This window comes from Lepidochelys kempii, chromosome 8 (genome assembly GCF_965140265.1).
Source record: "Lepidochelys kempii isolate rLepKem1 chromosome 8, rLepKem1.hap2, whole genome shotgun sequence".
In the NCBI taxonomy this organism is placed as follows: domain Eukaryota; kingdom Metazoa; phylum Chordata; order Testudines; family Cheloniidae; genus Lepidochelys; species Lepidochelys kempii.
Window position 1 is genome coordinate 93,094,763 of NC_133263.1, and position 25,271 is coordinate 93,120,033.

Sequence of the window (25,271 nt, forward strand, 5' to 3'; positions counted from 1 at the left end):
TGTGGACCCTGCAGTAAGTAGATCGAAGCTACATTGATTTGAGTTATTCTATTCAACTTTTCCCTTTAGTGTAGACAAAGCCTTAGTTTACCCATATAGAAAAATGGGGGAAATGATACTCACCTCACTGGAGAGTCTGGAGATTAAGATGCTTTTGAAAATTTGACCCTTAATCTATTAAAGTTGGGAAATATTTGAGACCCTTGAACTGAAAATGCCTGGAAAGATTTTCAAAGGCAAAAAGAACACCAAATATCTACTGACTTTCAATGGGATTTGATGGTCTAATTTCCCTTTCTCCTTCTGAAAGTCTATGCTACATGTGACTATTATTACTACTACAATCAAAACTCGTCAGTCATGGCCGGAATAGCCACTGTGCCAGGACTAAACCCAATAGGGTCTAAGACAACTCTCAGCTCCAGTCAGTACTAATCCAGACCACTGGAAAAAGCAATAGCAACGGATAAGATTTTGCTTATGTAACCACTGTGACAACGTCTAAACCAGGAGTGTCAAACATGTGACCCATGGGCCAGATCTGGCTCCCAGGACCCTTTCACCAGCCCACAGCTCCTTTTGCCGTATTCAAAGCCATCCATCCTGAAAGATCCTATTTTCAGCTAGTGCAAAGAGACTACAGGAGGCTTCCATGGGCAGAACTGAGAGGGAGGCTCACACCAGATAGGTCTTTATTATTCAAGGGTTGTAGAAAAAAAAAAAGACAAATTTCAGAGAGGTTGGGGGAATACCCATGAAGAGAAACAAACAGAGCAGTAAATTAATGGATGGAGGGGACAGGAGGTTTCCTAAATGCATTTATTTATTTAGGAAGGAAAATAAATAAATAAATAGAAAATAAAAATCTTTGCCTCTAAATGAAATCCTTCATTTTCTGAAAGAGAGACTCATTCTGCAATCAGGGAGAAGGCAAAATTTTGCCTCTTGCTCAGGAACATCTTACTCTCCAGCACAGATCAATCAACATGGTAATTTGGCCCTCACCACAGAACCTCCCTACTGGCAGCTGTGTAAGTCACAAATTCTCTGGCAAGAGTGCAGTGATCTCTGCCTCAAGCCTACGTGACCAGACATGAAACATGAGTATCATGAGTGTCTGGACCTTGTACATCCTTTACATTGAATCTTGACTAACGGACTCTTGCATACTTTGTATTATCTGTGTGTGATCCTTTCCCTTGTTATGTGTGCAGCACCTTATCACCAAATGCAGAAAACCCAGGAAGAAATCCATGTTTCTTGAACTTAAATACTTAACTGTGTGCGTGGTGATGCAGGGCCTGATCCAGCTCCCACTGCAGTCAGTGGAGAGACTCCCATGGACTTCAATGGGAGTTGGGTCAGGCCCACAGAGCTCAATACAGTGCATGTGCAGGAATCTAGGATTAAATTCTCCTGGGTAGTCCAGTGCTTTATAAATACCCAGCACATCATCTATAGCTTTCGCTAGTCTCCAGGGGCTGCTCTTTAGCTCTCAGCCATTAGAAAGAGAGGTTTGGGCAATCTGGGTCAGGATAGGGGCAGCTTTTTCTGGTAGCATGGCCCAAACTTTGACATCATGTGATTTGGAGGCAGCCAAATAAAGGTAGCCATAGGTGACAGCTCATCAGAAAATCTCCATGCAAAGAACAGTGGGGTACTATGTGCATAAGGGATGGAAAGTGTAAAGTGAAGTGATATTTGGCTCTCAGGTTTGCCAGTGCAGACAGGAAGCCTATCATGGTGACTGGGTGTTTTTAAAATGCCATGGTCAGGCCAGGGTATCTGGGCAATGACCGATATGTTGTTTTCATTGCTGTAGGGGTACCGAGAGCAGGGCCATGATGGCTGTATTTGGAGTGGGAGGCTGGGTCTGGCCACAGCATGGAGGTTGCCAAGCAAAGCATCTGGGTAGTACAGGTGTCTTCCTCCTCCTCCTCCTATCTACCTGCGACTAGGGAATAGAGCACGAAAACAGGCGTGCTGGGTGTACTTCTGCAGCGGCACATACAGACACCAACAAGGGATGGTGAGACACAGCAGCTCCCAGCACAACCCTTTGTACTCCAGGTCATTACTTGGAGTCGCCTCTCTGGCTCAGCTGCACACTCTGCTACCACGGCATTCAATGTAGGACAGGCAGCTGGGTGAGCAGACACTGCCTACTTTCCAGCCAGGACTGTTAGTGACATTGCATTCCATTTGCAGGTGTATTGTAATCACGACTTGTCTGCTAGCAAACTACTGCGCTTTGTTTGTTTGTTCTTTTTTAAAGTGTTTGTATTTTCTCTTGTGTTACCAATGATTAGACCAAAGAGGAAAATAAGGTACAGAGACATATGGGGGGAAAACCACTCCTAAAGTGCATTTCTCAAGCCACACATTTAGTTTAATTAAGGTCTGCTTACTGAAAGACAGATTAAAGATCTGCTTCCAAAAGACACTGTGAGGCCCCCTCCCCACCATTTACTGCTTATGAAATCCAAGATATTTACATATGTGGGGTTAATTGCCCTCTTCACTCAGTGTGTAACTCTCATGACACTGAATATACGCAGCCCATGAGTAAAGAACACTGCAAAGCAGCATGACACAAAGGAGGAAGTGCCTCCGACTGTCAGGGTAAGAATGGCTTTTGCAATTTTTCAGGGATTTCACATTCATGGGGAAGTTTTACCCACAGGGCCACAAGGTACTATTCCACTATCCCAACCTTCATACATGCAATTAGAGTAGAACATTGGAGTCAAGATCCATTGAGTGCATCTTTATTTTTAAAACAGTCACAGCGAACATGTAATGGTATTCTAGACCAGGATGAGTCTTACTCCAAAGTTTCTGGGACCAACAGAGCCGTATTATTCATATTCAAGTTATAGCCCTGAAAATATGGGATTTTAGCATACCATTTAGAGGTTTCTAGAAGTAGAACATCTATAGCTGTGAAGACAAAAACACACCAAATAGAGTGGTTCCCAATGACAAAAGAGTTTTATTTAGAAAGGAAGAGACCTGTAAAAGAGGCTTCTTCATATATAGGCTTAGTGGTCAGAGCAGATGGTTAGGAGTCATGCTCCATCACTGACTTTGACTAAGTCACATAGCAAGTCATTAACCTTTCTGCCCTTCAGGGGGAGACGAGAATATTGCAGAGGAGTACGACATGCCCACCGTGGTGCCCACAGTTGCTTAGTGCATAGTGCGCACCACTGCCGGCATCGAGAAGAAGCAGCACTGTCTGCCCCACTTCCCACTCAGGTCTGGCCCCGCTGACCAGCTGTCATGACAGAGGGGCCACAGAGCCAAAACTGAGTGAGGGATGTTGCAACTTCCATTAACGGGGAAGGGTGTGGTTGTCACAGCGCTACTCGCTTAATGTTGGCTTCATGGCCCCTCCATCATGATGGAGGAGTTGCAGGGCCAAGCCTGAGTGGGGACGGGCAGGGCCAACACTGCTCCTCCTAGCCAATGTGAGGGCCAGCTCCTGCACCAAGGCCTCACCCTACCTCCAGCAGCCTGTGTCCTCTCTCAGGGACAGGGAGTGAGCAGGACAGACTGGAAGGCGGGAGCTGAGCAAGGCACAAACTCAGCAGGTGAGGAGCTGGAGCCAGCAGCAGGGATGGCTCCATAGGCATTGATGGTATGTACCCTCAGAAAAAAATTCTAGGGGTGCCCCTGCATACATGGGAGGATAACACACCAACAGATTGACAGAGTAAGAAGTGCATTTGAAGTTTTTTGTACGTCTTATTTGCATGGAAGTTCTGCCCTCAGATCCACACAGCAAGATCTTTGCTCCAGTCCCCTCTTTTGCCAGACAGTTATAGTAATAAAGAAATGCTAAATAATTAGTCTTCTCCCCCCCGCATAGCATACTGTGAGGCTCCAAAAATGTGTTGCTTTGAGATCCTCAGTTGAAAGGTGCTATTCAAGTGCAAAGCATGACAGATTTCTAGTGGTTTCTGATATCCTGAAAACATGTTATTCTTACTCTGTGGCTGGCAGAGAAAGGAAGTGTTAAATCTTGGACCGATATCAATTTGGCTGAAAATATCAGCTAGAGACATCTTCTGATTATTTATTCCACTTCCCCATGTCTAGGTAGCCCCAGAGGAGCTGTAACGATGACAATCACTGTGAAAAAACCTGAAGATAGTAGGTTACCGCACAGAATTTGTTCTACTGTGACTAAAAGCATCCAGGAGTTTGTCCCCCACTTTCTGATTAACAAATTCCAGGCACAAGCAAGTCTCTGTTCATTAGAAAAGAGCCTCTTGCGTTAAATCACCACTTCTGCATGGAAACATTTGAAGGAGGAAGAAGAGCAGAAGGAGGAAGAAAATAGGTGATTCCTTTATTATTTCCTCAGAGGTCTTCAAACTCTCTGGTGACTGTTGGAGTCAAGTTAATAGTGTGTACAAACAATGCAGACGAGGCCTTTTATCAATTGTAGGCTCGTCGCTCTTGAAGACTTCAAGCCCTCTCCTTAAATTAAAAGGGCCTTTCTGATTTGAGAAATGCACTCTCCTAGCATGCTGGCTGGAGTCCAAGTTAGGTAGTGTAACTTGGGGTCGCTCCATTCAAGTCAATTACATCACTTCTGGGACCAATGTAAGCAAGATCAGAATCGGACCCTGTGTATCTTCAAACATCGACATATTCCCCAAAGGTGCACAACTTCCCCAGAGGCATTTCTAGATAAATTGGTTTGTGTATCTCAGATTAGAACAGAGACCTTTGGAGTCTATTGTTCACAGATGTACTTGGAGATTTACATATAAAGTATGGTTATAAACATAAAGGAATAGTATACGAGTTTAAATGCTGATGGACTTTGGAATGAGCAACACTTTGTATTATTGTCATACCTATAAGCCCTTGTCACAAACCATTGTGCTAGGCGCTGTGTAAACACAGACCAAAAAGAATAGTCCCTAAGAAAGCAGTAAAGAAAGTGAGACACTGACTAGTATACTCTTTACTGTAACCATCCTTTTAAAGAGATGAGCTAACATAGAAAAGTTGTATATTAATAGGTATAGAAGTATGACATGAGTAAGCATCAGTCTCACAAACAAAGCAGGACTGCGGCTTAAATGTGCAATACCTTACCTCCCATTTCTCCAAGATAATGGCATCACGTTGTGTGCTGAGTGCATGGCTACCTGCTTCTGAGAGAGTCACCACCTATTCTCTGTCATGAACATGGGTGTAACCCCAGTGAAGTCAATGAGGCTGCACACCACTATAAATGAAGGGAGAATTTGAGCCATATTCTTTTGCCTTTAAGTGGGAAATTTCACTCAGTGTGCCACAAGCCCATATCAGAGTCTGTTCACAACACATTATTGGCATACAGTCAATAGGATTGCTTGCTGATGAGTGTGTAAAAATAACACTCGGCTGTTATTACCCTAATTAGCTTAGATTAAACGGATAGCTTCCAGATAGTGAGTTTTAAAAGTACTAATAGAAACAAGACACTGTGTGTAAATAATCACATATTCTACTCTTAGGTAAAGTGGAAGCAAATGAGATTTTGAGGCACAGTCCCAGCTTGATAGTTATTTATGACACAGGACACATAGCCAAAGGTTTTTGCCTGCTCAAACCTATTTATGATTCTCTTATTTTTAAAATTATGATACAGCTTAATTATGACAGTGGCTAGTTACAGGGAGACAGCATCATTTTTAAGCGCCCATCCTACACTAGTGACAAACCATATGGGAATGGATCAAGAAATCTTGGTTCTACTGAAGTCAGTGGTTAGACTCCCATTGACTTCAATGCAACCCGCATTTCACCCTGCAAATCTTATTGTTATAAGGACTACAACTTTATTCTGGCTAGACTCACTGCCTCTCACCTTCCTCTACTTTTGTTTGAAGCCAAACACATCACCTCCCCCCATTAATTCCATCCATTGGCTTCCTATCCCCTATTGCCCCGCAGTCAAGCTTCTTATCAAAGACCGAATATCATCCTGCCCTTTGTGCATCTCATACTCCAGCTCACACTGTCTGCATTGCCAATGCTTTATGCTGTGCCTTCTTCCTTCAAGACTGTAATTTAATTACTTATATAGCTCCCATTACCATAATACCTGAGCACCTCAGCCTTTCATGTATTTATCTTTGTAACACCCCCATGAGGGGGGTAAGTGCTATTACCCCCATTTTACAGATGGGGACCTGAGACACAAGGAGACTTAAGTGGCTTGTAAAAGATTACACAGGAAGTCTGTAAGGCAGCAAGGACCTGAAGTTGTCCTCCCCAAATCCCAGGCTAGTGACCTAGACACTGGACTCCTCACTAAGCCTACCACACCAAGTATTCCTACAAAGTCTCCCACTCACTACTGAATAGGCCTGGCCTGACCCTGCTTAGCTTCACAGATCAGATATGATTAAGACTGTTCAGGGTGGTACAGTCATATGACTCACTATCTGAAGCAAACGCCTCTTCTTTCTTCTCATTGCTTAGTGAGTCCCCACATCCTCATGGGTGTCTGTGACGAAGTGAGACTGTTCTTAATGTTCTCTCTGAATACTGGGTGGGTGCCTCAGTTTCCCCTATGCATTTCTTAAGTATCTAGGTGGTGGGATAAGGGTGTGTGGTTGTTGCAGAGCCCTAGAGGGCCAGTGTGATGGTGTCTGCACAGAGAATGGCCAACACCCTGTCTCCTGGCAACTGATGGCCTGGGCCCCTCCTCTGCAAGGTGCCAACTGAAGGTGTTGGAGAGCAAAGAGAATTGAAATTCAAAGAGAAATTTCACCTGGCCTGGGAAAGAGATAAAGGCCAGAGGAGGGGAAAGAGAGTTTCAGTTTGGAGCTGGCTGGGAAAATGGAGGGAGGTCCAGATGGGACTCTGGCCTCCCTGCCCCACAAGACGGACCTGACTGAGGGGTCCTGTTCCCTGTACCTACAAGCTCTGTTTTAGACCGTGTTCCTCTCATCTAATAAACCTTCTGTTTTACTGGCTGGCTGAGAGTCATGTCTGACTGTGGAATTGGGGTGCAAGACCCACTGGCTTCCGCAGGAGCCCTGCCTATGTGGACTCGCTGTGGGAAGCGCACGGTGTGGAAGGGGATGCCGAATGCTCCAAGGCCAGACTCAGGAAGATCGAAGTTGTGTAAGCTTCTTGCCCTGAAGACAGTCTGCTCACTGAGAGGAGGCTCCCCCAGAGTCCTGACTGGCTTTCTATGGAGTAGTTCCAGAGCACCGCCCGGTGACTCTATGACAGTGTCTCAGCAGACTTGCTCCTCATCGGCATCCCTGTAAGCTACGTCAGGACCTGATTCAAAACGGATTGAAGTCAGTGAGATTCTTCTGATGGAGTTCATTCAGCTTTGGAACAGGGCTTCAGACTGTAAACTCTTGGGAACGGGTGAAGCTGCAAGGAAATATATGGCACTATATAAGAGTTTTGTAATAATACATATTTTCTGAAACCTTCGGGTGTTTACGTTTCCATTACCAAAGTTTACTGAAACTAGCGGTTTGATCAGAACACACCTGAGTGCTAAGTGGAAGGATGCAGTAATGTGGAAGGTAAACCTTCTGTTCTAAATGCATTCTAAAGGAAATCCTGTGATCTTGCAAATAAGTTTTCAATCTAGATGCACTTTTCGCTTATGCCAGGTATGCCCAGAATTACAATGCTTTTTGTTTTATGGTGACTGATGCTCCCTACTTACTAAGTGCTGTAAACTCCCTGTATTTCATTATATATTTGCATATTAATATATTTCTACTATGTTTACTACTTAAATGCATTATTTCAAAACAGTATCTATGTTTATATTTACTGTACGTGATACAAACTTTAGATACACACACCAGAACCACTTCACCAGCAACCAAAGTGCAGCCACCTCTGAGGTAGAACTTAGTAGCTGATGAATAGCCTACAGTAACATTATGCAAAAATGTAGGGAGGGAAGGGAAGAGTATCATATCCAGTTAATACTACAAATATGCAAGATGACTTTAATACCCACATTGTAATCTAGCAGTGCTCTGGGGCCAATATCCTCATTCTTGCCAAAAGTGCCCGGAGCTCTTTAATGATCTAATGAACAGATAATCATAAGGATTCCTTCTGGCCGTAAAAAAAAAAAAAAAAAAAAAAACTAACTATGAATCTGTGACCATTCATGGCAAGGCCCTGTTTTAGATAGAACTAAGAGAGGGCGCCACTAGCAGGGCAGCACTAGCATCCAGTACAGTCCAGTCCAGACTTCGAGAGAAGAGTTCTGCCTAATGAATCCCTCGCACCACCTTCTGCTGCACCCTGGGTTGTGTTTAGCAGCCTCCCTTTGACTAGTGGCCAGGCCAAGACCTGCTTTCCTTCTGAGATCTGCAGAGATCACACCCTGAGCTGGCGTGGCTACCAACTGTAAGTGCAAGCATCATTCAGACACCAGCAGATTCTTAAAACGTGGCTTGCTTGCTTCTTTTGTTTTGGAGTCATGAAGCCAACATATATAACACCCTTTCTAAGCTGCTCCTCCTAACTATTTATATCAGTGCCAAACTGTAAAGGATCCACTTCCACTGCAAACTATGGAACTGGCCTGCTATCTACCCTCAACAGTCCAGTCCGTAGCACCCTGCCACCACCATTAGGAGCTACTGATGCCATTTTTTTTCTCCCTCCAAGGAGGTTAGATTCTGCTCTTGGGTTACCTGATGTAATAGAGATCAGGATTTGGCTGCTAGACTCATCTCTGCATAATTCACAACCTCCAGTGAAGCAGGGAACAGCACCGAGCAATTGCTCCTCATCTAGGGTGACCAGATGTCCCGATTTTATAGGGACAGTCCCAATATTTGAGGCTTTGTCTTATATAAGTGCCTATTATCCCCCACCCCCATCCTGATTTTTCACACTTGCTGTCTGGTCATCCTATCCTCATCACCTAGCTCCTAGCCTGAACCCTACAAATGCTACCAGCTGGGTCCCTGAGTTGGCATATATTATGGGGTACTGTTTTCTTCACTAATTGAAGGCACACAAGATCATCTCAGTGCTTTTTACAGTGTAGAAACATCTTTAAAATGTAAATGCAAGTCTGCAATGTGCTAATTAATAAAGTTCATAAAAATGACATCAACTCCATTAGGTCAGGATGAAGGGCAACCAAGCCATGCCACAGAAGGCTGCACAGAGAAATCACAGACAGGCAATCTCAATTAAGTTGTCCTCCCTTCCCATTCTCCTCTGAATTACTTCTCTAAAGCCCCTTAATTATCCAAACTCAATTAGTCTTACAGTATTTGAAGCTTCCTGTTCAGACTAATTTCTCTCTCTTTCCTCATTTGGAGTATTTGACTTATATTAAAGATCATTTAGTGTCCATGGTGGAGAGAACGTTACAAAGACTGTGATAAAGCTCTTCTTTATCCTACTGCTGTCTGACCAGATCAGGCATTAAGTCTACGCATTTCTACCCAGACAGAATATCAGTATGTTTAGTGCAAGTTTCTTTTATATCTACACCAAATATTTGTATTGCCAGTAGTGACTATCACGCTACTGTCCTTTAGAGCTATTTTTCAGCCCTGAAGATTTCCATATGTCCTTTCCAAACCGTATTCTTTTTTATTGTTCCTGGGAATCAAAACAAGAACATAGTGTTAGAGAATTCCTACCAACGAGAACATTCGTGGCAAAGCAGATAGTAAGCAAAGACAATAGCAGGAAGCAGTTAAAAGCTTCCCTTTCATCTCAGTGATGCGGCTCCACGGGCAGACTGAACTCGCACATTTTTCAGTCAAAGGGAATGTAACTCAAGGATTGCAATGAAGCTCATAAATTATTCAAGCCCCTATTGGTTTTAGTCCCCACTGTTAAAGAGGCCAGCCTCAAGGTATTTCTCACCGCATTTTTTTCCCCAGTTTCTCTACTGCAGCCCAACGAAAGCTTGGAAAGTACATCTGTGTCAGTCTGAAGTGCATTTTCTTCCAGGAAGTACATGTGCAAACAGGGCCTCTTCAGACTGTGCTGCCAAACTTGCAACCCAGGGGATCGAGAGTATGAGGGCCGCACCTGTTATGGTTATTACCTGCAGCAGCACTCCTGTGCTGTGTAGAGGCCCTGCTGAGATCATCGTGCTAGGTGCTGTACACGCACATCGTAAAAGACATGGCTGAGAGAAACGTTCTCTCACCTTCATGGGAAAGCTGCACTGGTTTAATTTAAATTGTTTTTTAGTTAAACCAGTGCAGATCCTTGTGCAGACACTTTCTTTGATTGAAAAGTGGGTTTTTTCAGTTGAATGTAAACCGATCCTAATTGACTTAAGTGAAACTGAAATAAGCATGTTTTGAACACATAGGAATTTGCACTGGTTAATATCACACTTTACATTAAAACGGTGCAACTTTCTCATGCAGATAAACCCTCATGGATAGGGAACTGAGACACAGAGAGATTAAGTGACTTGCCCAAGATTAAATAGAAAGTCCATGGCATAGCCAGGAACTAAACTCAAAGCTCTGAATCCCAGTCCAGTGCATTAACCACAAAGCTCTCCTCCCTCTCCATTAGTTTTCTTGCTTTTCACGTTCCAATTGCCTTGTGGCATGAATAAAATCTGCTTCACGATCGAGAACTCTACAGGGAACCTAGAGGTCTCCTCCTTTGCCTGGGGTAGGATGGCAAGTTCACATGCTTCCTGTTTAAGAAGAAACTTCCACCTCTAACTCCCCCATTTTGGTCATTAGTTATTCCACGCAGTGCCCACAGCCACACACATCCCTTACAGCAAGAGGAACGAATAGTTCACATAGCAGAGCTACAGAAAAATGACCCATACCATGTCTGCAAGGCCCAAGATTCAGCAAGCTTTTGCTTGAACAGGCTGTGCAGGTTTGTTATGGTGAGGTGGCTTATGCATCCTTATCTCCCTTCTTTTCTTTCATGCTTTGATCAACAGTGAAGTAATTCATGTTGATGTGTGCTTTGTGTGGGTTCACAGTTCATTGATACGAATGGGGCACGTCACACCCCAGACCCAGGCAGACATCACTTCATCAGCTAGGCTTCCTTCACAGTTTGAAGGTTATTTTTGTAATTAAGAGAACTAGACTCTTTTTAAGGGAAGCTTTACCTTTGGAAGCACAAGGGGATACCCTCAAGCCACACAAAAACACAGTTCGCCAAGACACTGGAAGCCAGTCTAATTGGTCTCCTACCATTAATTGGTTAGTCTCTAAGGTGCCACAAGTCCTCCTTTTCTTTTTGCGAATACAGACTAACACGGCTGTTACTCTGAAACCTGAAGTTACCACTGTGACACGGGCAGACAAGGTGGCAGCTCATGCTAAGGCCCCTCGGCCTCACTGAACACTAGTTTCCAGCTATGAGTTAGTCAGTCTGGCTCACCGGTGTGTTAGTATTTAGGTATTAGAGTTATAGACAGGTGTTTAGCATTTGGACTTTATGAAATGCTTTTGAGTTGCTGCATGCATTAATCTCACTTATATCATCTGTATCTTCCCCCTCCCCACCCAACACCCATGAAGAGTGGATGTGCTTAAACCCTCATCCCATCACAGTTTGATCTCTGGGGGAAGAGAATGAAAATCCCTGACTAGACAAATCCGTATGATTATGCTGCTTGGAATTTGGAGAGGGCAATATTTCTAAGCGTAAGCAAGGGATCTCCAAACTGCTTCGCTTGGGTCTGCCCTAAAGGTTATAGAGAGCTTGTACATTACAGTAGCTTCTATTATTTTTTGAAATCTGAGACTGTAACTCATTTCTGCCTGTATGTTTACCTGCTTTAACTTGTAAATAACTCATTTCTTCTTCCTAAGTAATAAACGTTTAGTTAGCTTAAGATAGGATTAGCTACAGGTGTTGTCCTTGGTGAGCCATCTAAGGTGCAATTGACTGGTAAGTGACTGGTCCTGTGGTACTAGGATTAACCTGAATATTGTTGTGATTTTTGGTGTAAGGGACCATCTATCACAGAGGCAGGCTAGCCTGTATGACAAGATAGACCAGAGTACATAAAAGGACTGCCTGACTCCCAGGCTGTCATAGGGTTTGAAGCATTCACACTTGATACTTAGCTGGTGAAATTTATTTCTAGACCACACAGACAGTTTGGAGTTTGTGCCCTGGTTTGAAACAATCTGGCCTGAGGTTGGCACCCATATTCATGAATCATTCCAGACAGCTTGACAACCAGGTGAGTGTTTTATCAGGCAGTTTCTACAGCGTCAGGTTGATAGAACTTAAGGTCAGCTCTTGTAAGCATCACACAAATGTACTTCTACTAAAATACTCACTTTTATAGACCATGCATGAACAACAGTAAGTACTGGCATGGAATGATTATTCACCATACACCATTTTAACACTACCTCTGGGGCAGAAGGCAACAGCCAAGGGGGGAGCGGGGGGGCAAGAACACTTTTGCCAAGACTCCAATGCAAACCCCTTACCTTTACCAAAGAAAGGCCCTTTACTAAGTATTTATATGGCTCTAATTCATAAATCACCAAGGACTTTACAAAGGCAGCTGAGAATCATTGTCCCTTTTATGCCCATAGGGAAACAGAAGTTACGTGACTTACCCAAGATCAGGTAGTGTCAGAGCTGTGCATAGAACCTCTTCCATCCAACTCCCAATCAGGAAATTCTAGCCAGCAGACTATGATACTGCCATCCTGTAACATTGATCCAGAACACAAAGTCCTCAATTTTTAAGGTCTCTGTTGAAAGACCTATATGCAGTAAACTGAAGGGAAGCAGTTTTTCTTTTTTCTCTCTCTCTCTTGTCTCTTTGAATCAGCGCTTCTAAGAAATTTAGAGAGTTTACAGACTTGATACTTGATCTTCCAAGCACCCCTCAAGCTAGAAGCTGATTTGTGACCCAGGAAATCATTTATGTTGGTCATAGGTGAAAGACATTTGGTAGTGAAGGCTAAGCCACTCATCCAGCTATGCCCTTGAACTAATAATTAGCAACACTTTTCACCTGCCAAAGTCACTGGTCAATCTAAGGCAGAAATTCTTTCCTTGTTGCTATTCTCTTCAGAAGTTAAAGGGATGTGGAGCCAATCCCATGCTTACTAGGATGGAGAAAGCAAAGTGGGGAAATTGGGCAATGTCACAGGCTTGCCTCATACTTGTGTCCACACTTTCGGAAGAACCTAATGCCTGTGTTAGTTGTGCTTGGTCACCCAACTGAGAAGCTGGGGTTTTGTTTCATCTGAAGACCTGATTTTAGAGGACCAATAGCAATAGAATGAAGAAGGGAAGGTTCAGTTTAGAGCTTATCAACCTTCAGAGTGCCCTTAAGTGGACCACATCCTGCTATAAATTTTTGTACAAAACTCCTGCTGACTTAGAGGGGTTTCTCAGTGCAGAATGATGGCAGGATGTGGTCTAAGAGCTCTCTCTTATAATAGGGTTTTCCACTGAGATCAATGGACATTGGTCCTAATTTAATTGCCAAAACTTGACTCCCAGCTATGAAAAGACACATTGTTTTCCTGCAGACTGCAGTAGGAAATATGTTTTTGCCTTTGCCAGAATGAAATTTGGCAAAGGAGGACACCAAAAATGTCTGAAATTAATCAAGAGAGTATCTTCAGCTTGTATGTCTCAAAAAACCCTTCATTAATATTGATCTTTGGGGGAAAAAAATGTGGAAAGCACTAATGCACCCAAATTTAATGTTTAGTAAAAAAAGGGTTTCCTCATCTGAACTCCATTATAAAGCGCTCACATTTTAGGCATGAGTGCTGAGCACCCCCTGGAGTCTCTGGGAACTGCAGGTACTCAGCACCTTTGAAAATAAAGCTACTTATTTTGGTGCTAAAGACCCAAATCCTGTTGTCCTTCCTTCTGGAGATCACTGGAGCCTAGAGGTAGTATTCAAGAGCTTCTTTGTAGGCACTGAGGGTTGAAAACGGTGCTCTTAGTGTTTTGTTCTTTATGCTGATTCAGCATTGACTGTGATTTTTAAATTTGTGATCCTGCAGTTACTTTAAAGTGCTCTACGATAACAATGACCTACCAGTGGAATCAGCATTTCAGAGGTTAAAAACAGCACTTTCTAAAGAGGAAGTAGGTTTGTTTTCTGACTTATTTTTCTGGAAAATGTTAAAACAATAAAAATAAGCGGGCGAGTGCAAGTTTGTAAAGGAGCAAATTTCCTGCCTGCAGTGACACTGATAAATTTCAATCAGAGAGACAGGGGGACCCTCTTCCTGGAAAGCCAGACAGGATAGAATTGATTTGAGACATCTTCATCACCAGAACAGCTGGTATTGGCTAATCACCAGAAAACAGAGCCATTAGCCTACAGGAAATGGAGAAAAGGGAGAAAGTCTGAATCAAACTTTCAGGCTCCACATGTGTAAAAGGAAAAAAAAGAAAACACACACACACAGAGACACACACCCCTTCCTGCAGACAAACAAATGCCAGAGGAAGTACCAGTGCCCTGAGTAATCAAAGAGACTGAAAACACTGCAGCCTCTTGTGCCAGCAGCAGCCAGAAGCCAGCACCCATTTATCAGTGAGTGACTGCCTGACACAGCCACTGCCGGATGGACTGTACAGCTCAGTATGAATCACAGGGGAAAGGATTCCTTCAGTCCCGGAGGAATTGGTACAACACCCGGGGCTGCCTACATTTTTTTTTTTTTTTAAAATATCCTCGACTTTTAGAAAGCAGCAATTTCCTTCCTGGTGTGTTCTGTGGGCGGGCGACAGGCAGATGACTATCCACTGATTGCATGGTGCATATGTGAGGGAGGGCACGAATACAATGTTAGTGAGAGAGGGGTCAGACTGAAAGCCCCTGAAAAGCAACTAGTGGCAGAGCAAATTTCCCCCCTGTTGCCCTGCCTATGGGACTGATTCATCACTGCCCTCCAGTGCCTTTATGCCGGCTAGACTCATGCAAATGAGCCACGGAACAGGCTCAACTCCCCCTCGGGTATATCCCCAGGGCATGGAGGCTCTATGTCTAGGCACAGTAGCCAGCTGTGTGCCACCCCTGCAGCAAGCCCAGAGGCAGGGGCCGTTGCAGGGTGGGGTGGAGTCAGAGACCAGGCATGGCCCTGGTGTTCTTACATCCCTGCAAAGCCCAATAGGGGCCACTACTTTAGGGGTGCAAGTGAGAGCAGCCCTAGTCTGTGCTTGGGCTGCACTGGCTCCACCAGACCCTGAATGGAAAGTGGAAATCCTTGCACCACAGCCCGGGGCTGAATCTGGCCCCATGTGTTTAAATGCAGACTTACAGAGACCACCTGAATAGGGGGCAAGAGGAGGATTTAGTTTCATTCCCTATTCAGACCTTGGCCCTTCTTCAGAGAGTGACTAGTGCTCCAGACCAGCCCTTTTTAATAGGAAAGGCTCAACTGACCGCACATTACCAACCTCAGTAATTACTTTGGATTTACAGTTGGCTTACAGTTGCCCATGTAGAGCAGAACCAGCGTGGGGATGGGAGGAGACAAAATGGCCACTCACACTTGAGTTGAGCTAAAGAGTCCTGAACCTGCTCTTGTCCCCGAGAGTCTCAGCATGTCCCCTAAGATAGCACACCAGGGAAGGAACACATTTTGTGCAGTGTTTTTCACAACAGCTCTCTCCCAGACTGCTTTGGCGCGCTACAGCAGTAAAGAGAAAGAGATTAAAAGTGAAGCCAGGGGAAAATAAAGTTATAATGAGATCGGATCTGATCCAATACCATGCTATCAACAGGAGCCTTTCCATTGACTGTCTCAGTTTGGACCAGATACATAGGGTACATCTACCCTGCAGCTGGAGCGCGCTCCCCAGAGTGGGGAGCCAGAAACCCACTAGCTTGAGCCAGCGCACTACAAAGAGCTGTATAGCCAGGGGTAGCATAGGCATCAGTACAAACCTGCCCAGACCCCCAGCTACACCGCTGTCTATAGCTTGCTGGCTCAAGCAGAGCTAGTGCTAATCTGTCTACCCACGCTCCAGCCGCAGCGTAGACGTACCCATCGTCCGTCAGGCAAGGCTGCTCCAAACGATAGGAGCTGCAGAAGAGAAACTTCTCACACGAAGGCTGGCAGAAGTATGTGTCAGGGTACTAGAGATGAGGCTGGCCCTAGAGCAGCAGAAGGGACACTGTCCGTGAAGTCTGCATCAGCAAGTCCCTGGAGTGTTTTAAAAACAGGAATCATAGAAACGTAGGGCTGGAAGGAACCTTGAGCTGTCACCTGTTCCAGCCCCATGCTCTGAGGCAGGACCACATATACCTAGACTATCCCTGACAGACATTTGTCTAACCCAGGGGGCTGGAACAATTTGTATAGTGGGGGTGCTGAGAGCCACTGAACCAAACTGTTAACCCTGGATACGATGGAAACCACTTCAAGCCGGGGGAGCGACAGCACCCCCAGCACCCGTAGTTCCAGCACCTATGGTCTAACCTCTTCGTTAAAGCCTCTAATGAGGATTCCACATCTTCCCTGCAAAGCCTAGTCCAGAGCAAAACTATCCTTAGCGTTAGAAAGCCTTTCCTAATATCTGGCCAAAATCTCCACTGCTGCAGATTAAACTGACCACTTCTTCTCCTACCTTCAGTGGACATGGGGAACAATTGATCACTGTTTATAATAGCCCTTAACATAAAGGAGACTGTTACCAGGTTCCCTCTCACTCTTCTTCAAGATTAAACATGGCAAAAAAATTTAACCTTTCCTCCCAGGTCAGGTTTTCTAAACCTTTTATCAGTTTTGTAATGCTCCCTTGGACTCTCTTTGATTTGTCCACCTCTTTTCAAAGGACACTGTTGAAGCCTCACCAGTGCCAAGCAGAGCAGGACAATTACCTCCCATGTCTTACATATGACATATCTGTTAATAACCCCCAGAATGATATTAGTCTTTTTTGCAACTGCATCACATTGTTGGCTCATATTCAGTTTGTGATCCACTATAGAATCATAGACTTTGAGGTCAGAAGGGACCATTATGATCATCTATTCTGATCTCCTGCACAACGCAGGCCACGGAATCTCACCCACCAACTCCTGTAACAAACCCCTAACTTATGTCTGAGCTACTGAAGTCCTCAAATCGTAGTTTAAAGACTCCAAGGTGCAGAGAATCCTCCAGCAAGTGACCTGTGCCCCATGCTGCAGAGGAAGGCGAACCCTCCCCCACCCCCACCCGGGCCTCCGCCAATCTTTCCAGGAGGAAAATTCCTTCCCAACCCCAAATATAACCCCCTGATCCTTTTCAGCAGTGCTACTGCCCAGCCAGCTATTCCCCATTTTGTAGTTGTCCATTCGATTTTTTTTTCCCATGCAAAGTGTAAATACTATGCACTTGTCTCTACTGAATTTCATCTTGTTGGTTTCAGACCAATTCTCTAATTTGTCAAAGTTGTTTTGAATTCTAATCCTGTCCTTCAAAGGATCGCTACCTTGGTGTCATCCTTTATAAGCATACCCTCCACTCCATTATAACATTTGTGGATGACACCGAGCTGGGAGGGGTTGCAAGCACTTTGAAGGACAGGATTAGAATTCAGAATGACCTTGACAAAGGAAAATCAGTTTTTGAATCAGACCCTGGGGTTGATGATCATGTTGATGCAGGCCCGCATCTCTGAATGGCTAGAATGAAGGCAGTGCTGTTTGGAAATTGGTACGCGTCGCTAGGAGGCTATGGAGAAGGGAATCATAATAACGAACATGAGAGGAGATGAAGGTAAGGGTGGCAGGTTTAGTAGAGGCAATGCTGAAGCAGTGACTCGCAAGCGGTGTTGGCTCCCTTGAAATCAATGGCATTCACCCAGGCAGTGTTGTTGGGAATGCAACAGGCAGATTTGCAGATGTGGGAGGGTGAAGAAGGAATTCAGGGTTAAAGGTGCTACTAACTTTAAAAGCAGTGGAGACAAACCAGAAAGCTGAGTTGGTAAGTGCAGGGTGAGAAAACTGGGTTGGGCTTGAAGATGTTCCATTTGCCCAAGAGAAGAATGGTTTTGGGTATTGATAGCACTATATGTCCACAGGTGAATTACTGTTTTGTGGGGCACTGGGCCAGACCAAGTGGGGGCCCCTCCCCACCCATTCTGCCTCCAGACCCACCCTGCCATCCACCTCCCTCCCCTCCCTAGTCCTGCCAGGGAAATGGGGTCGCAGCGCGGGGGCTTACTCCACTCCGCCCACCTGCTGCTCCTGCTGGGGAGTGGGGTCAGGGCATGGGGTCTTCCCCTGTTCCCCGGCAGGAGCACCAGGCAGGCAGGCAGGCAGAGTGGGTCGGGGCACAGGACGCCCATTTTTCCGGGGCCCCCCAATTGGCCATGGCCCCTGGGCACGGCCCTGTTGGCCCAGTGAGTAATCCACCACTGTATATCGCACCCAGCCAGTGTTTAAAGACAGTGCACAACATAAACCCCACATACAATATCTAATTAGAAACAATTAGAAAAAGAAATAATTTCATTCTCTCTTTAAAAATACCAAAGGGCAAATTCTGCTCTCAAATACATGCAAGCAGCGCCAAGGGGGCAAAATTTGGCCCCGGAGGAGTGAGGAGTACAAAGTTCAAAGAAGAGGGCATTCCACCAGCTTGGCTGCAGCTGTGAAAAGGCCTTATGTAGGGAAACTGTACAGTGCGCACTCTGGGCCAGATCCTCACCTGCTATAATTTACACCCACTGAGGTTCTGGCCCTGTGCATTTACAGTAGAAATACTGACACACTCTAATGATAGCGGTGCACCTGGGCACTGCAGAAATCATACATTCGGCGAGAATGCTCTCGTCCTACAGTGCTGCTGGCATTGCTCAGCCTTTGGTAACATCACCTAATATTCTAAGACTGCCAGGAGAGGAAGTCAGTTTGTTTTTCTCACCGCTCACCCAATGACACTGTTTCCAACTCAGTCTGCTGTTTGTACTTGCCTTTATCACAGAAAACAAGCCCAGCCACAGCAGTGGGTTAATATACTCTGTTTGGGATGTCTGAAACAACAAGCACTAGTTATAAAGTCCCACATTTGGTCATGATCTTCCCCTGGTGTTTGCCTATTGAGTTGTGAATACTGATAAACTTCCTGGTCTGGCCCATTCATCCCTGATAAACTATGGCTCCTGCTTCAAGTGACTGTGTGTCAGTTGTGGGCAAAGGAGAGTACTTGGGGAATTGCTCATTGCTAACAGAAAGATAGTTTGCAAATGACTGGTACGTTCCCAGAGAAATGTGTCTCCAGTGGCTACAAGGTTTGCATTGCTTCATTGTACAGTTACAACAGGTGTTTCATTTCCACTGGCTGGTTTTGATTTTGGTGGCATGAGATTGTACCACATCCTTTTGGGGAGGTTACATTTCATTCTTCCTGCCCAGATTCTCTTACAATATTGGTTGATCAGGTATCCATCAGTCACTCATCAATAAGAAGAAACTGAAAGGGACAATTCAAATTTAAAGAACTAAATAAATCAAAGTAAAACATTTCCTTTGCCTTTATATTTCTGCTGCCTCTGAAAAATCATGACTGAGACCTATCTCAATAGATATGTAACTGTACAATAATATTGTGTCAACAATTCTTATCCTGTGTCTGTGGTTTGCATAGTATAATACTCATATCCTCAAAAGTATCATTTAACTTTAGCTCCACATCCTAAAATGATTCAGCCTTTGAAAAGAAGAAGTTTTGGTCCAAGTTCATCAGACGTTTCAAAACTTCACACAAGAGTCCTGGCAACTACAACAAAACCACAGCATAGTCACTTTACGTGCTACTTCTCAGGCTTGTAAGACCCAGCGCTTTCAATGGACCACCACTTCAAACCTTGACATTGCTGACTGGCTTAATTTGTCTCCCTTATCACATGGCAAGTTCTGAAGCTTCAGCTGTGTAGTGGCATTTGCTCCTGGTAGGGTAAAGAAAAAAAGAAAGGAAAAAAAAACAAAACAGAGCAAGAAAGCAGAAAGGAGCATGAGGTTCTAATTGTCTGAAAACCAGAAACATCTGTTGGAGTCATGAACAGTTGATTAGTGGAGTTCATTTCTAGGGTACAGCTTTCAGTGGATCAGCTCTTCTATCGGACCACTTCACTCGTCTTGGCAGTTACTGGGGATATTAAAACGGGTTAAACTGACCAGGCAGGAGAAGCATGCCACTCCTCTTTTTCCTATGAATTTGCTAGCTAGATAATTTGTAGTTGATAGTTAATATAAAAATTAAAAATAGGTTTTGTAGGGATTTTTGTGTTTAGGCAGGTAGTTTAGTCCACCCTATTGTGCAATTCTAACCAGATTTTATCATGGCAGATCTGGTTTAAATATATAGGGATTAAAGGTGTGTGTGCCTTATGGCAATTAGATGTTCATGAAGGACAAACATGCAAGATGTCCTAGATCCCTAAGAGAATGGCACCTCCTGAGGGGTTCTCATTATGCCCTGGCTTTATCCCTTTGATTCACCTTGAGCAGAAGCCTCAGCTTCCTCTCCTTTATATAAGGACAGGCTTACCAGCCCAGGCAAGTGATACTAGATCAATCTCATCTGCTCTGAAGGAACCAGTTCCACCTTGGCCCAGGACCTGGAAGCTCCATCAGCCCCTAGCATTCCCTTACACCCTCCCCAATGCCATGTGTGACTCCCTTCTTAAAGTACCCCTGCCCCTTACCTATCTTTTACAAGTTGGAGTGGACAGGTGAGGGAATCATCAGAAGCAACATTGACCTCCTGTTGTTCCATGGAGATGGAGAAAGCTGTGAGCTCTGTCTCTCGGCTCTTGCCATCTGGAAGAAGAGGGGTAATGACAAATACTTAGATTGTACTGCCAATCTCCTAATCCATGACCAAGGGGCTGGGTTACTAGCTGGGGAATAGGGTCTTACAAGAAATATATTCTTGGTGAGCCACAATGACATCAGAAATCTTGGGGATTCGGACACCAGGATTCCCCCTGTCATGGTTTAGTCAGGAGACCTCAAAATAATCTAAACACCTGCCAGCGAGCCATAGTAGAGATCTCTGTCTCCCCTTGACCAGAATATGGAGAAAGACACCACTGCACAGTGGGGAAGAAATGTTGAAGTGGGGACAAGTCTCCATCATTCACCCCAACTCCAGCTGCACCCATGTCCCTTAGCCTCCCCTCAAGTGGTGTTTACAATGATTAAGATCCTAGTGTAGATTGGACAAAGCCATTACTAATGTTGTTACAAGAAGCACTGTAGAGGCCTGGCTGAATTGCATTTTTTATATCACATGATGTGTGTTGAGGGCAAACCAGTGGTGACAACTGTGGTCAGCAACAGATCATTTGCCTAGTGTAGATGGAGCATTAGAAAGAAACAGGTAGACTGTCAATGTAACCAGCATGTTCGTATGAGCAAGCAGTGCCTTTTTGGCCAACTCCATAATCTCTTCCTGGTTTCTGCCTAAGGGGTACATCAGCCATTGGGGGTACAAGAAACAGGATTATTCTCAACAATGTAACCACTGAATCCCCTTATTGTGATGCACAAACGCTTTGTGAGTAAATTCTACAAGTATCTCCCACCTACAGCATACAATCTTGCTCTTTAAAAGAGAGCCCTTGCCTCGTGTAGCATGTTGTGTCAGGATTGGGGTTTCTGACACTTTAATAAAAGAATCTCCGAACTGCTTTACCACTTTATTTTTCTTCTTACTATTACAGGGTCAGATTATAGCCCAACTCATGTGGTAGCACAAGGAAGTACGGGTGGCTCTTTCTCCCTTGCTCCAGCTACCCAGATCACAGATGGGGGAAAGAGTGGCATTTGTGCGGCTGCTAAACTCCTATCCCCAGGCAAGTGGGCAGGACAAGGAGTCAACACAGCTCCCCCTCCCCCCAACCCCCCCCCCCCCCCCCCGCAATCTGCTGGTTAGCAAAATTACACTAGCAAGCCACAGGAATTATACTGCACCCTGTATAGGCCTGCCAAGCAGAGGGAAACGAGGAGGCAGATCTCTCAGAGTCACCATCTCCCATTAGGTGTGCTCCAAAAGCAACTCAACAGTGTGCTGCCCCTTGCTCAGCGCAAAGCCAGGACACAGCCCGCTTTTCATTATGGTAACTACAAGGGACAGTGAGTCTTGCTGGGAACATTTTGTAGGGTGCTCCAGGCTCTGATTCTTGTAGGAAGCTGACCATGTTTATAAAATATTTTTTCCTCTCATGAAATATACCATTGCCCTGAAGCCTAGTCACGTTGTTTTAGTACTTGACCATACTTCCTAACTTTTTACAGCACAAACATGGAACCAAATATGGGAAAACACAAGAAAATAGGCAACGGGTCTTGTACTCATGAGCTGACATGCGGAAATGAAGGCTTTTCACTGTAAGTAAACTTCTAGGCCAAGACTTTCAAAAGTAATTGGTGATTTTAGTTCCTCGGTTTTTGGGTGCTCAACCTGAAGAGCCTCAGTTTGGCATGGTCTTTTAAAAAGTGGGCATTCAGCACTTGGCTGCAGGGTTCTGCATGCTGTATCCCTGATCTAGTAAAACACATGCACTTAACATTTGAGTTCAGTGGAACTGCTCATGGGATTAAAGTTAAGCACGTGTTTAAGTGCTTTGCTAGATCAGGGGCAGAGGCCCAGATCCTCAGAGGTATTTAGGCTCCTAACTTCCATAGATCTGGGCCAGAGTGTTCAGCATCTTGCTGGATCAAGCGCTTACTAACAGGGGTCAGCACCACTGTGTTGCGCGATGGACACTTGACAACATTACCGGACTTAGTGACGGACATTGGTGGGGGGCTGAGACAGGGGGTGGGGGTGTGTGTATGGGGGTATGCGCTCCAGGCTGGAAAAGGGGGGTGGGGAGGTGAGGGCTCCAGCTGGGGGTGCAAGCTCTGGGGTGGGGCTGGAGATGAGGGGTTTGGGGTGCAGGAGGGAGCTCCAGGCTGGGACTGAGGGGTTTGGAGGGCAGGAGGGGGGATCAGGGCTGGGGCAGGGAAGCAGGGGGGCGGCTCAGGGGTGCAGGCTCTGGGCAGCGCTTACCTCAAGCAGCTCCCAGAAGCAGCGACATGTCCCTCCTCCAGTGCCTACGTGGAAGCATGGCCAAGTGGTTCTGTGTGCTGCCTTGTCTACAAGCACTGACCCCACAGCTCCCATTGGCTGCAATTCCTGGCCAATGGGCTGGGAGCTGCGGAGTCAGCCCTTGGGGAGGGGGGGACGGAGGCAGCGTGCCTGCAGAGCCGCCTGGCCGCACTTCTGCCAGCAACAGCAGGGACAGGGAGACGCTTGCAGGGAGCCACCCAAGGTGACCATAAGCGCTCCTCACGGTCCTCAAAATTTTTACCATGGACACTTGTGCCCATGTACAGACACGTTGCTGACCCCTGCTTACTAAAGATCAGACCTTTTTAAGGTGACTAAATTTGGACACCCAAAAATTGAGGCACTAATAATCACTAGTCGCTTAAGTAAATCTTAGCCTTAATGTTTATTATCCATTTCTGCTAATATTCCTTATAGGATGGCTCTCTTCAGGGCTAGATGGGATGTTTTATGTATTCAAAAGGAGGGACTTTCACCTAATGAAACAACTCCTGTGGAAATATCAGTGAATATTCTCTATAGGTTACCAGAACTCAACCAATAATAAATGTTTTCCCATTATTAATTCTATCAGTTCCAATTCCCCACCTCCCATGTAAAAAACTCTTCAAAACAAAAATACCACTGTGACTGTTTGTTGATCTCAGGTTCTAGAAATACAAATTTTGTAATAGTTTTGCATTGTATCATCTAATTAATGGCCTGGGCACCTGGAGCCCAGGATAAGTGCTCTTTTATGTTACTTATTTACATCCATATAAATAAACTATTTTTTTCACTTTCAAAAAAATGTAGTTTTATATAACTCAAGACCAGATATGCACCAGAGCCAGTCCCAAGAGGCAGGCAAGCAATTCGGTAAAAGCTTTCTAGCCTTTTATAGTAACACTTTCCATAAAAGTCCCATTTACAAATAAATACTTCAAAGACTATGTGCATGTGCATTGTTTTCACAATACTTGCCTGTTAAACTGATCTGTTGTTGAGTCTGCCTTATCATGTGTTATCACAAAAAAGGTAGTTGAATCTGTTTGCCCCTTAAACAGTAAGGGCCAGATTTCAATACCTTTATTTACGTTATTCCACAACCGATTCCACTGAAATCAAATGGAAGTGATAGGAAAACACAGATAATTAATATGCGGGAGGGGAGCTAGCAAGGATTTGTGTTAGGTGGTAGAATTTTCAAAAGCTCCTAAGTGACTTAAGGACTACAACTTCTCCTGTGGGACTTGTGCTCCTAAATCATATTAGCCTTGTTTACATGCAAAAGTTGTATTGCTTTAACTATACTGGCATTAAAGCAGTAAAATCCCTTAGTGTGGATGCAGTTATACCAGTAAAAATATGATTATACCAGTAGAGCTTATTCTGGTAAGGGAAGGGGAATAAGCTATACCAGTATAAACAATTTTATACTGGTATAACTGTCTACACTAGGGGTTGTACCACACCCCTAACCAACACAGTTACACTGATATAAAAGCTGTGTGTAGGCTAAACCAGTTGTGCTTTTGAAAATCCCTCCCAGAATTGTCAAGTTTAGGCTTAGGGAAACCAGTGGAAAGATACTGCTGATCTTGAGTAAGGGTGTCAGAATCTGGCCCTAAAAAAGAATTTGGGTGGGTGGGAAAGAGGCAAGTCAATATTCAGAAACGGGGATTTCTTCAAAAATGTTGAAAAACCATTAATATCTAAAATATTCCTTACATTTATATGAGATCCTTTGAGCTGGGAAGCACCAAGGTGCTTTTCAAATTAAGGCCTCTGTGTCTGGCAGCTGCTCCACCTGGGTGCACCTCTGTGGCTGTTCAGGGTCCTATGGGGATCTGTGCTGGTGGAGGAAATAGCAGCATGAAACAGCTTGCAGGATCGGCCCACACCTTCACTTTATTCACTGATTGTCTAATCACTTACAGTAGAGGATCGCCAAAACTCTACGTGTAAACTGACTGGCTTCCTTGGAAAGTGACAAGTAAGATCCTGAATTATTGCTTTCCTTGTAAGTAAATGACTGACCTTAGAGGGTTGTATGCTCTGTGGAATTCTGCTCCTGGAGATTAGGGATCTCAGGAACTGCCTTTTTAGGCAGGAGGCTAAACAGAGCTGTGTAACTGCTACTAGCAATAAAACTGACAGTGAGCCTGGGAAGTGGCTCCCTACCCTTATAAGGAGAAAGACAGGTATTTCCTCATGACCATATTTGGTACT

The 25,271-nt window shown here is 44.7% G+C and overlaps 1 long non-coding RNA gene across 1 annotated transcript; it reads right to left on the reverse strand.

Annotated features, from left to right (window-relative positions):
* Positions 1 to 5,041: 5,041 nt before the first annotated feature.
* On the reverse strand, positions 5,042 to 24,942 carry LOC140916592 (uncharacterized). Its single transcript, XR_012160559.1, has 3 exons — positions 24,771 to 24,942; positions 20,650 to 20,764; positions 5,042 to 7,395 (listed from the first exon to the last, which is right to left on the reverse strand). It is a non-coding gene; the product is annotated as an uncharacterized lncRNA (long non-coding RNA).
* Positions 24,943 to 25,271: the final 329 nt, after the last annotated feature.